The following is an 11,006-nucleotide window of genomic DNA, read 5'->3' on the forward strand; positions in this document are numbered from 1 at the left end:
ATGCACTGCCATATCAGCAAAAATTCAGGTCTGCATTGGCCGGAAATCGAACCCGGGCCTCCCGCGTGGCAGGCGAGAATTCTACCACTGAACCACCAATGCTCCACAAATACTTAATTTTACACTTACTCGTGTACTTTAGTGTATGAAACAAAGCAGGAGTGTCAGGATGCCTTGCCTTGCCATCACCTCCATACATTCTCAACCAAGCCTGGCTAGCTCAGTCGGTAGAGCATGAGACTCTTAATCTCAGGGTCGTGGGTTCGAGCCCCACGTTGGGCGGATGTTTTTTCTTTTCCTGTACCATTGTATGTGGAACACTGTCAACTTGCACCACCACAGCGCAAATGGCTGTCCTCACTTTCACAAAATACACTGCCATATCAGCAAAAACTCAGGACTGCATTGGCCGGGAATCGATTCCGGGCCTCACGAGTGGCAGGCGAGAATTCTACCACTGAACCACCAATGCTCCACAGATGCCTAATTTTACACTTACTCATGTACTTTAGTGTATAAAACAAAGCAGGAGTGTCAGGATGCCTTGCCTTGCCATCACCTCCAAGCCTACGTAACCAAGCCCGACTAGCACAGTCGCTAGAGCATAAGACTATTAATCTTAGGGTCATGTATTTGAGCTCCATGTTGGGCAGTTGTTTTTTTCTCTTCCTTTACCATTGTATGTGGAACAGTGTATACTTGCATCACCACAGCGCAAATGGCTGTCCTCACTTTCACAAAATGCACTGCCCTATCAGCAAAAACTCAGGAATGTATTGACCGGGAATTGAACCCGGCCTCCCACGTGGCCGGCTAGATTTCTACCACTGAACCACCAATGATCCACAGATGCTTAATTTTAGACTTACTCATGTACTTTAGTGTACAAAACAAAGCAGGAGAGTCAGGATGCCTTGCCTTGCCATCACCACAACTCCTCGGTTACCAAGCATTGCTAACTCAGTCGGTAAAGCATGAGACTCTTAATCTCAGGGTCGTGGGTTCGAGCCCCACATTGGGCGGATGTTTTTTTTCTTTTCCTGTACCATTGCATTTGGAACACTGTCAACTTGCACCACCACAGCGCAAATGGCTGTCCTCACTTTCACAAAATGCACTGCCATATCAGCAAAAACTCAGGACTGCATTGGCCGGGAATCGAACCCGGGCCTCCCGCGTGGCAGGCGAGAATTCTACCACTGAACCACCAATGCTCCACAGGTACTTAATTTTACACTTACTCGTGTACTTTAGTGTATGAAACAAAGCAGGAGTGTCAGGATGCCTTGCCTTGCCTTGCCATCACCATCACCTCCATACATTTGCAACCAAGCCTGGCTAGCTCAGTCGGTAGAGCATGAGACTCTTAATCTCAGGGTCGTGGGTTCGAGCCCCACATTGGGCGGATGTTTTTTCTTTTCCTGTACCATTGTATGTGGAACACTGTATACTTGCACCACCACAGCGCAAATGGCTGTCCTCACTTTCACAAAATACACTGCCATATCAGCAAAAACTCAGGACTGCATTGGCCGGGAATCGATTCCGGGCCTCACGCGTGGCAGGCGAGAATTCTACCACTGAACCACCAATGCTCCACAGATGCCTAATTTTACACTTACTCATGTACTTTAGTGTATAAAACAAAGCAGGAGTGTCAGGATGCCTTGCCTTGCCATCACCTCCAAGCCTACGTAACCAAGCCCGACTAGCACAGTTGCTAGAGCATAAGACTATTAATCTTAGGGTCATGTATTTGAGCTCCATGTTGGGCAGTTGTTTTTTTCTCTTCCTGTACCATTGTATGTGGAACAGTGTATACTTGCATCACCACAGCGCAAATGGCTGTCCTCACTTTCACAAAATGCACTGCCCTATCAGCAAAAACTCAGGAATGTATTGACCGGGAATTGAACCCGGCCTCCCACGTGGCCGGCTAGATTTCTACAACTGAACCACCAATGATCCACAGTTGCTTAATTTTAGACTTACTCATGTACTTTAGTGTACAAAACAAAGCAGGAGAGTCAGGATGCCTTTCCTTGCCATCACCACAACTCCTCGGTTACCAAGCATTGCTAACTCAGTCGGTAAAGCATGAGACTCTTAATCTCAGGGTCGTGGGTTCGAGCCCCACATTGGGTGGATGTTTTTTTTCTTTTCCTGTACCATTGTATGTGGAACACTGTCAACTTGCCCCACCACAGCGCAAATGGCTGTCCTCACTTTCACAAAATGCACTGCCATATCAGCACTGCATTGGCCGGAAATCGAACCCGGGCCTCCCGTGGCAGGCGAGAATTCTACCACTGAACCACCAATGCTCCACAAATACTTAATTTTACACTTACTCGTGTACTTTAGTGTATGAAACAAACCAGGAGTGTCAGGATGCCTTGCCTTGCCATCACCTCCATACATTCTCAACCAAGCCTGGCTAGCTCAGTCGGTAGAGCATGAGACTCTTAATCTCAGGGTCATGGGTTTGAGCCCCACGTTGGGCGGATGTTTTTTCTTTTCCTGTACCATTGTATGTGGAACACTGTCAACTTGCCCCACCACAGCGCAAATGGCTGTCCTCACTTTCACAAAATGCACTGCCATATCAGCAAAAACTCAGGACTGCATTGGCCGGGAATCGAACCCGGGCCTCCCGCGTGGCAGGCGAGAATTCTACCACTGAACCACCAATGCTCCACAGGTACTTAATTTTACACTTACTCGTGTACTTTAGTGTATGAAACAAAGCAGGAGTGTCAGGATGCCTTGCCTTGCCATCACCTCCATACATTCTCAACCAAGCCTGGCTAGCTCAGTCGGTAGAGCATGAGACTCTTAATCTCAGGGTCGTGGGTTCGAGCCCCACGTTGGGCGGATGTTTTTTCTTTTCCTGTACCATTGTATGTGGAACACTGTCAACTTGCACCACCACAGCGCAAATGGCTGTCCTCACTTTCACAAAATACACTGCCATATCAGCAAAAACTCAGGACTGCATTGGCCGGGAATCGATTCCGGGCCTCACGAGTGGCAGGCGAGAATTCTACCACTGAACCACCAATGCTCCACAGATGCCTAATTTTACACTTACTCATGTACTTTAGTGTATAAAACAAAGCAGGAGTGTCAGGATGCCTTGCCTTGCCATCACCTCCAAGCCTACGTAACCAAGCCCGACTAGCACAGTCGCTAGAGCATAAGACTATTAATCTTAGGGTCATGTATTTGAGCTCCATGTTGGGCAGTTGTTTTTTTCTCTTCCTTTACCATTGTATGTGGAACAGTGTATACTTGCATCACCACAGCGCAAATGGCTGTCCTCACTTTCACAAAATGCACTGCCCTATCAGCAAAAACTCAGGAATGTATTGACCGGGAATTGAACCCGGCATCCCACGTGGCCGGCTAGATTTCTACCACTGAACCACCAATGATCCACAGATGCTTAATTTTAGACTTACTCATGTACTTTAGTGTACAAAACAAAGCAGGAGAGTCAGGATGCCTTGCCTTGCCATCACCACAACTCCTCGGTTACCAAGCATTGCTAACTCAGTCGGTAAAGCATGAGACTCTTAATCTCAGGGTCGTGGGTTCGAGCCCCACATTGGGCGGATGTTTTTTTTCTTTTCTGTACCATTGTATTTGGAACACTGTCAACTTGCACCACCACAGCGCAAATGGCTGTCCTCACTTTCACAAAATGCACTGCCATATCAGCAAAAACTCAGGACTGCATTGGCCGGGAATCGAACCCGGGCCTCCCGCGTGGCAAGCGAGAATTCTACCACTGAACCACCAATGCTCCACAGGTACTTAATTTTACACTTACTCGTGTACTTTAGTGTATGAAACAAAGCAGGAGTGTCAGGATGCCTTGCCTTGCCATCACCTCCATACATTCTCAACCAAGCCTGGCTAGCTCAGTCGGTAGAGCATGAGACTCTTAATCTCAGGGTCGTGGGTTCGAGCCCCACGTTGGGCGGATGCTTTTTCCTTTCCTGTACCATTGTATGTGGAACACTGTATACTTGCACCACCACAGCGCAAATGGTTGTCCTCACTTTCACAAAATGCACTGCCCTATCAGCAAAAACTCAGGAATGTATTGACCTGGAATTGAACCCGGCCTCCCACGTGGCCGGCTAGATTTCTACAACTGAACCACCAATGATCCACAGATGCTTAATTTTAGACTTACTCATGTACTTTAGTGTACAAAACAAAGCAGGAGAGTCAGGATGCCTTTCCTTGCCATCACCACAACTCCTCGGTTACCAAGCATTGCTAACTCAGTCGGTAAAGCATGAGACTCTTAATCTCAGGGTCGTGGGTTCGAGCCCCACATTGGGTGGATGTTTTTTTTCTTTTCCTGTACCATTGTATGTGGAACACTGTCAACTTGCCCCACCACAGCGCAAATGGCTGTCCTCACTTTCACAAAATGCACTGCCATATCAGCAAAAATCCAGGACTGCATTGGCCGGAAATCGAACCCGGGCCTCCCGCGTGGCAGGCGAGAATTCTACCACTGAACCACCAATGCTCCACAAATACTTAATTTTACACTTACTCGTGTACTTTAGTGTATGAAACAAAGCAGGAGTGTCAGGATGCCTTGCCTTGCCATCACCTCCATACATTCTCAACCAAGCCTGGCTAGCTCAGTCGGTAGAGCATGAGACTCTTAATCTCAGGGTCGTGGGTTCGAGCCCCACGTTGGGCGGATGTTTTTTCTTTTCCTGTACCATTGTATGTGGAACACTGTCAACTTGCACCACCACAGCGCAAATGGCTGTCCTCACTTTCACAAAATACACTGCCATATCAGCAAAAACTCAGGACTGCATTGGCCGGGAATCGATTCCGGGCCTCACGAGTGGCAGGCGAGAATTCTACCACTGAACCACCAATGCTCCACAGATGCCTAATTTTACACTTACTCATGTACTTTAGTGTATAAAACAAAGCAGGAGTGTCAGGATGCCTTGCCTTGCCATCACCTCCAAGCCTACGTAACCAAGCCCGACTAGCACAGTCGCTAGAGCATAAGACTATTAATCTTAGGGTCATGTATTTGAGCTCCATGTTGGGCAGTTGTTTTTTTCTCTTCCTTTACCATTGTATGTGGAACAGTGTATACTTGCATCACCACAGCGCAAATGGCTGTCCTCACTTTCACAAAATGCACTGCCCTATCAGCAAAAACTCAGGAATGTATTGACCGGGAATTGAACCCGGCCTCCCACGTGGCCGGCTAGATTTCTACCACTGAACCACCAATGATCCACAGATGCTTAATTTTAGACTTACTCATGTACTTTAGTGTACAAAACAAAGCAGGAGAGTCAGGATGCCTTGCCTTGCCATCACCACAACTCCTCGGTTACCAAGCATTGCTAACTCAGTCGGTAAAGCATGAGACTCTTAATCTCAGGGTCGTGGGTTCGAGCCCCACATTGGGCGGATGTTTTTTTTCTTTTCCTGTACCATTGTATTTGGAACACTGTCAACTTGCACCACCACAGCGCAAATGGCTGTCCTCACTTTCACAAAATGCACTGCCATATCAGCAAAAACTCAGGACTGCATTGGCCGGGAATCGAACCCGGGCCTCCCGCGTGGAAGGCGAGAATTCTACCACTGAACCACCAATGCTCCACAGGTACTTAATTTTACACTTACTCGTGTACTTTAGTGTATGAAACAAAGCAGGAGTGTCAGGATGCCTTGCCTTGCCTTGCCATCACCATCACCTCCATACATTTGCAACCAAGCCTGGCTAGCTCAGTCGGTAGAGCATGAGACTCTTAATCTCAGGGTCGTGGGTTCGAGCCCCACATTGGGCGGATGTTTTTTCTTTTCCTGTACCATTGTATGTGGAACACTGTATACTTGCACCACCACAGCGCAAATGGCTGTCCTCACTTTCACAAAATACACTGCCATATCAGCAAAAACTCAGGACTGCATTGGCCGGGAATCGATTCCGGGCCTCACGCGTGGCAGGCGAGAATTCTACCACTGAACCACCAATGCTCCACAGATGCCTAATTTTACACTTACTCATGTACTTTAGTGTATAAAACAAAGCAGGAGTGTCAGGATGCCTTGCCTTGCCATCACCTCCAAGCCTACGTAACCAAGCCCGACTAGCACAGTTGCTAGAGCATAAGACTATTAATCTTAGGGTCATGTATTTGAGCTCCATGTTGGGCAGTTGTTTTTTTCTCTTCCTGTACCATTGTATGTGGAACAGTGTATACTTGCATCACCACAGCGCAAATGGCTGTCCTCACTTTCACAAAATGCACTGCCCTATCAGCAAAAACTCAGGAATGTATTGACCGGGAATTGAACCCGGCCTCCCACGTGGCCGGCTAGATTTCTACCACTGAACCACCAATGATCCACAGATGCTTAATTTTAGACTTACTCATGTACTTTAGTGTACAAAACAAAGCAAGAGAGTCAGGATGCCTTGCCTTGCCATCACCACAACTCCTCGGTTACCAAGCATTGCTAACTCAGTCGGTAAAGCATGAGACTCTTAATCTCAGGGTCGTGGGTTCGAGCCCCACATTGGGTGGATGTTTTTTTTCTTTTCCTGTACCATTGTATTTGGAACACTGTCAACTTGCCCCACCACAGCGCAAATGGCTGTCCTCACTTTCACAAAATGCACTGCCATATCAGCAAAAACTCAGGACTGCATTGGCCGGGAATCGAACCCAGGCCTCCCGCGTGGCAGGCGAGAATTCTACCACTGAACCACCAATGCTCCACAGATACTTAATTTTACACTTACTCGTGTACTTTAGTGTATGAAATAAAGCAGGAGTGTCAGGATGCCTTGCCTTGCCATCACCTCCATACATTCTCAACCAAGCCTGGCTAGCTCAGTCGGTAGAGCATGAGACTCTTAATCTCAGGGTCGTGGGTTCGAGCCCCACGTTGGGCGGATGTTTTTTCTTTTTCTGTACCATTGTATGTGGAACACTGTATACTTGCACCACCACAGCGCAAATGGCTGTCCTCACTTTCACAAAATGCACTGCCCTATCAGCAAAAACTCAGGAATGTATTGACCGGGAATTGAACCCGGCCTCCCACGTGGCCGGCTAGATTTCTACCACTGAACCACCAATGATCCACAGATGCTTAATTTTAGACTTACTCATGTACTTTAGTGTACAAAACAAAGCAGGAGAGTCAGGATACCTTGCCTTGCCATCACCACAACTCCTCGGTTACCAAGCATTGCTAACTCAGTCGGTAAAGCATGAGACTCAAAATCTCAGGGTCGTGGGTTCGAGCCCCACATTGGGCGGATGTTTTTTTTCTTTTCCTGTACCATTGTATGTGGAACACTGTCAACTTGCACCACCACAGCGCAAATGGCTGTCCTCACTTTCACAAAATGCACTGCCATATCAGCAAAAATTCAGGACTGCATTGGCCGGAAATCGAACCCGGGCCTCCCGCGTGGCAGGCGAGAATTCTACCACTGAACCACCAATGCTCCACAGATACTTAACTTTACACTTACTCGTGTACTTTAGTGTATGAAATAAAGCAGGAGTGTCAGGATGCCTTGCCTTGCCATCACCTTTATACATTCTCAACCAAGCCTGGCTAGCTCAGTCGGTAGAGCATGAGACTCTTAATCTCAGGGTCGTGGGTTCGAGCCCCACGTTGGGTGGATGTTTTTTCTTTTCCTGTACCATTGTATGTGGAACACTGTCAACTTGCACCACCACAGCGCAAATGGCTGTCCTCACTTTCACAAAATACACTGCCATATCAGCTAAAACTCAGGACTGCATTGGCCGGGAATCGATTCCGGGCCTCACGAGTGGCAGGCGAGAATTCTACCACTGAACCACCAATGCTCCACAGATGCCTAATTTTACACTTACTCATGTACTTTAGTGTATAAAACAAAGCAGGAGTGTCAGGATGCCTTGCCTTGCCATCACCTCCAAGCCTACGTAACCAAGCCCGACTAGCACAGTCGCTAGAGCATAAGACTATTAACCTTAGGGTCATGTATTTGAGCTCCATGTTGGGCAGTTGTTTTTTTCTCTTCCTTTACCATTGTATGTGGAACAGTGTATACTTGCATCACCACAGCGCAAATGGCTGTCCTCACTTTCACAAAATGCACTGCCCTATCAGCAAAAACTCAGGAATGTATTGACCGGGAATTGAACCCGGCCTCCCACGTGGCCGGCTAGATTTCTACCACTGAACCACCAATGATCCACAGATGCTTAATTTTAGACTTACTCATGTACTTTAGTGTACAAAACAAAGCAGGAGAGTCAGGATGCCTTGCCTTGCCATCACCACAACTCCTCGGTTACCAAGCACTGCTAACTCAGTCGGTAAAGCATGAGACTCTTAATCTCAGGGTCGTGGGTTCGAGCCCCACATTGGGCGGATGCTTTTTTTTATTTTCCTGTACCATTGTATGTGGAACACTGTCAACTTGCCCCACCACAGCGCAAATGGCTGTCCTCACTTTCACAAAATGCACTGCCATATCAGCAAAGACTCAGCTCTGCATTGGCCGGGAATCGAACCCGGGCCTCCCGCGTGGCAGGCGAGAATTCTACCACTGAACCACCAATGCTCCACGGATACTTAATTTTACACTTACTCGTGTACTTTAGTGTATGAAATAAAGCAGGAGTGTCGGGATGCCTTGCCTTGCCATCACCTCCATACATTCTCAACCAAGCCTGGCTATCTGAGTCGGTAGAGCATGAGACTCTTAATCTCAGGGTCGTGGGTTCGAGCCACACGTTGGGCGGATGTTTTTACTTTTCCTGTACCATTGTATGTGGAACACTGTATACTTGCACCACCACAGCGCAAATGGCTGTCCTCACTTTCACAAAATGCACTGCCCTATCAGCAAAAACTCAGGAATGTATTGACCGGGAATTGAACCCGGCCTCCCACGTGGCCGGCTAGATTTCTACCACTGAACCACCAATGATCCACAGATGCTTAATTTTAGACTTACTCATGTACTTTAGTGTACAAAACAAAGCAGGAGAGTCAGGATGCCTTGCCTTGCCATCACCACAACTCCTCGGTTACCAAGCATTGCTAACTCAGTCGGTAAAGCATGAGACTCTTAATCTCAGGGTCGTGGGTTCGAGCCCCACATTGGGCGGATGCTTTTTTTTATTTTCCTGTACCATTGTATGTGGAACACTGTCAACTTGCCCCACCACAGCGCAAATGGCTGTCCTCACTTTCACAAAATGCACTGCCTTATCAGCAAAGACTCAGCACTGCATTGGCCAGGAATCAAACCCGGGCCTCCCGCGTGGCAGGCGAGAATTCTACCACTGAACCACCAATGCTCCACGGATACTTAATTTTACACTTACTCGTGTACTTTAGTGTATGAAATAAAGCAGGAGTGTCAGGATGCCTTGCCTTGCCATCACTTCCATACATTCTCAACCAAGCCTGGCTAGCTCAGTCGGTAGAGCATGAGACTCTTAATCTCAGGGTCGTGGGTTCGAGCCACACGTTGGGCGGATGTTTTTTCTTTTCCTGTACCATTGTATGTGGAACACTGTATACTTGCACCACCACAGCGCAAATGGTTGTCCTCACTTTCACAAAATGCACTGCCCTATCAGCAAAAACTCAGGAATGTATTGACCGGGAATTGAACCCGGCCTCCCACGTGGCCGGCTAGATTTCTACAACTGAACCACCAATGATCCACAGTTGCTTAATTTTAGACTTACTCATGTACTTTAGTGTACAAAACAAAGCAGGAGAGTCAGGATGCCTTTCCTTGCCATCACCACAACTCCTCGGTTACCAAGCATTGCTAACTCAGTCGGTAAAGCATGAGACTCTTAATCTCAGGGTCGTGGGTTCGAGCCCCACATTGGGTGGATGTTTTTTTTCTTTTCCTGTACCATTGTATGTGGAACACTGTCAACTTGCCCCACCACAGCGCAAATGGCCGTCCTCACTTTCACAAAATGCACTGCCATATCAGCAAAAATTCAGGACTGCATTGGCCGGAAATCGAACCCGGGCCCCCCGCGTGGCAGGGGAGAATTCTACCACTGAACCACCAATGCTCCACAAATACTTAATTTTACACTTACTCGTGTACTTTAGTGTATGAAACAAAGCAGGAGTGTCAGGATGCCTTGCCTTGCCATCACCTCCATACATTCTCAACCAAGTCTGGCTAGCTCAGCCGGTAGAGCATGAGACTCTTAATCTCAGGGTCGTGGGTTCGAGCCCCACGTTGGGCGGATGTTTTTTCTTTTCCTGTACCATTGTATGTGGAACACTGTCAACTTGCACCACCACAGCGCAAATGGCTGTCCTCACTTTCACAAAATACACTGCCATATCAGCAAAAACTCAGGACTGCATTGGCCGGGAATCGATTCCGGGCCTCACGAGTGGCAGGCGAGAATTCTACCACTGAACCACCAATGCTCCACAGATGCCTAATTTTACACTTACTCATGTACTTTAGTGTATAAAACAAAGCAGGGGTGTCAGGATGCCTTGCCTTGCCATCACCTCCAAGCCTACGTAACCAAGCCCGACTAGCACAGTCGCTAGAGCATAAGACTATTAATCTTAGGGTCATGTATTTGAGCTCCATGTTGGGCAGTTGTTTTTTTCTCTTCCTTTACCATTGTATGTGGAACAGTGTATACTTGCATCACCACAGCGCAAATGGCTGTCCTCACTTTCACAAAATGCACTGCCCTATCAGCAAAAACTCAGGAATGTATTGACCGGGAATTGAACCCGGCCTCCCACGTGGCCGGCTAGATTTCTACCACTGAACCACCAATGATCCACAGATGCTTAATTTTAGACTTACTCATGTACTTTAGTGTACAAAACAAAGCAGGAGAGTCAGGATGCCTTGCCTTGCCATCACCACAACTCCTCGGTTACCAAGCATTGCTAACTCAGTCGGTAAAGCATGAGACTCTTAATCT

General features: G+C 47.6%; 22 non-coding genes across 22 annotated transcripts; 12 read left to right on the forward strand and 10 right to left on the reverse strand.

Moving 5' to 3' along the window:
- Positions 1-31: 31 nt before the first annotated feature.
- TRNAG-GCC (transfer RNA glycine (anticodon GCC)) lies at positions 32-102 on the reverse strand. The gene has a single exon. It is a non-coding gene; the product is annotated as a tRNA-Gly (tRNA).
- A 107-nt stretch (positions 103-209) lies between these two features.
- On the forward strand, positions 210-282 carry TRNAK-CUU (transfer RNA lysine (anticodon CUU)). The gene has a single exon. It is a non-coding gene; the product is annotated as a tRNA-Lys (tRNA).
- Positions 283-1,143: 861 nt separating this feature from the next.
- Positions 1,144-1,214, reverse strand: TRNAG-GCC (transfer RNA glycine (anticodon GCC)). The gene has a single exon. It is a non-coding gene; the product is annotated as a tRNA-Gly (tRNA).
- Positions 1,215-1,332: 118 nt separating this feature from the next.
- On the forward strand, positions 1,333-1,405 carry TRNAK-CUU (transfer RNA lysine (anticodon CUU)). The gene has a single exon. It is a non-coding gene; the product is annotated as a tRNA-Lys (tRNA).
- Positions 1,406-2,431: 1,026 nt separating this feature from the next.
- TRNAK-CUU (transfer RNA lysine (anticodon CUU)) lies at positions 2,432-2,504 on the forward strand. Its single transcript has one exon. It is a non-coding gene; the product is annotated as a tRNA-Lys (tRNA).
- Positions 2,505-2,623: 119 nt separating this feature from the next.
- TRNAG-GCC (transfer RNA glycine (anticodon GCC)) lies at positions 2,624-2,694 on the reverse strand. The gene has a single exon. It is a non-coding gene; the product is annotated as a tRNA-Gly (tRNA).
- Positions 2,695-2,801: 107 nt separating this feature from the next.
- TRNAK-CUU (transfer RNA lysine (anticodon CUU)) lies at positions 2,802-2,874 on the forward strand. The gene has a single exon. It is a non-coding gene; the product is annotated as a tRNA-Lys (tRNA).
- An 860-nt stretch (positions 2,875-3,734) lies between these two features.
- Positions 3,735-3,805, reverse strand: TRNAG-GCC (transfer RNA glycine (anticodon GCC)). Its single transcript has one exon. It is a non-coding gene; the product is annotated as a tRNA-Gly (tRNA).
- A 107-nt stretch (positions 3,806-3,912) lies between these two features.
- Positions 3,913-3,985, forward strand: TRNAK-CUU (transfer RNA lysine (anticodon CUU)). The gene has a single exon. It is a non-coding gene; the product is annotated as a tRNA-Lys (tRNA).
- A 490-nt stretch (positions 3,986-4,475) lies between these two features.
- TRNAG-GCC (transfer RNA glycine (anticodon GCC)) lies at positions 4,476-4,546 on the reverse strand. The gene has a single exon. It is a non-coding gene; the product is annotated as a tRNA-Gly (tRNA).
- A 107-nt stretch (positions 4,547-4,653) lies between these two features.
- Positions 4,654-4,726, forward strand: TRNAK-CUU (transfer RNA lysine (anticodon CUU)). Its single transcript has one exon. It is a non-coding gene; the product is annotated as a tRNA-Lys (tRNA).
- An 861-nt stretch (positions 4,727-5,587) lies between these two features.
- Positions 5,588-5,658, reverse strand: TRNAG-UCC (transfer RNA glycine (anticodon UCC)). Its single transcript has one exon. It is a non-coding gene; the product is annotated as a tRNA-Gly (tRNA).
- Positions 5,659-5,776: 118 nt separating this feature from the next.
- TRNAK-CUU (transfer RNA lysine (anticodon CUU)) lies at positions 5,777-5,849 on the forward strand. The gene has a single exon. It is a non-coding gene; the product is annotated as a tRNA-Lys (tRNA).
- Positions 5,850-6,710: 861 nt separating this feature from the next.
- On the reverse strand, positions 6,711-6,781 carry TRNAG-GCC (transfer RNA glycine (anticodon GCC)). Its single transcript has one exon. It is a non-coding gene; the product is annotated as a tRNA-Gly (tRNA).
- A 107-nt stretch (positions 6,782-6,888) lies between these two features.
- TRNAK-CUU (transfer RNA lysine (anticodon CUU)) lies at positions 6,889-6,961 on the forward strand. The gene has a single exon. It is a non-coding gene; the product is annotated as a tRNA-Lys (tRNA).
- A 296-nt stretch (positions 6,962-7,257) lies between these two features.
- Positions 7,258-7,330, forward strand: TRNAL-CAA (transfer RNA leucine (anticodon CAA)). The gene has a single exon. It is a non-coding gene; the product is annotated as a tRNA-Leu (tRNA).
- Positions 7,331-7,451: 121 nt separating this feature from the next.
- TRNAG-GCC (transfer RNA glycine (anticodon GCC)) lies at positions 7,452-7,522 on the reverse strand. Its single transcript has one exon. It is a non-coding gene; the product is annotated as a tRNA-Gly (tRNA).
- Positions 7,523-7,629: 107 nt separating this feature from the next.
- Positions 7,630-7,702, forward strand: TRNAK-CUU (transfer RNA lysine (anticodon CUU)). The gene has a single exon. It is a non-coding gene; the product is annotated as a tRNA-Lys (tRNA).
- An 862-nt stretch (positions 7,703-8,564) lies between these two features.
- Positions 8,565-8,635, reverse strand: TRNAG-GCC (transfer RNA glycine (anticodon GCC)). The gene has a single exon. It is a non-coding gene; the product is annotated as a tRNA-Gly (tRNA).
- Positions 8,636-9,306: 671 nt separating this feature from the next.
- TRNAG-GCC (transfer RNA glycine (anticodon GCC)) lies at positions 9,307-9,377 on the reverse strand. Its single transcript has one exon. It is a non-coding gene; the product is annotated as a tRNA-Gly (tRNA).
- A 107-nt stretch (positions 9,378-9,484) lies between these two features.
- Positions 9,485-9,557, forward strand: TRNAK-CUU (transfer RNA lysine (anticodon CUU)). The gene has a single exon. It is a non-coding gene; the product is annotated as a tRNA-Lys (tRNA).
- A 668-nt stretch (positions 9,558-10,225) lies between these two features.
- On the forward strand, positions 10,226-10,298 carry TRNAK-CUU (transfer RNA lysine (anticodon CUU)). The gene has a single exon. It is a non-coding gene; the product is annotated as a tRNA-Lys (tRNA).
- Positions 10,299-11,006: the final 708 nt, after the last annotated feature.

This window comes from Pseudophryne corroboree, chromosome 3 (assembly GCF_028390025.1).
Source record: "Pseudophryne corroboree isolate aPseCor3 chromosome 3, aPseCor3.hap2, whole genome shotgun sequence".
In the NCBI taxonomy this organism is placed as follows: Eukaryota; Metazoa; Chordata; class Amphibia; order Anura; family Myobatrachidae; genus Pseudophryne; species Pseudophryne corroboree.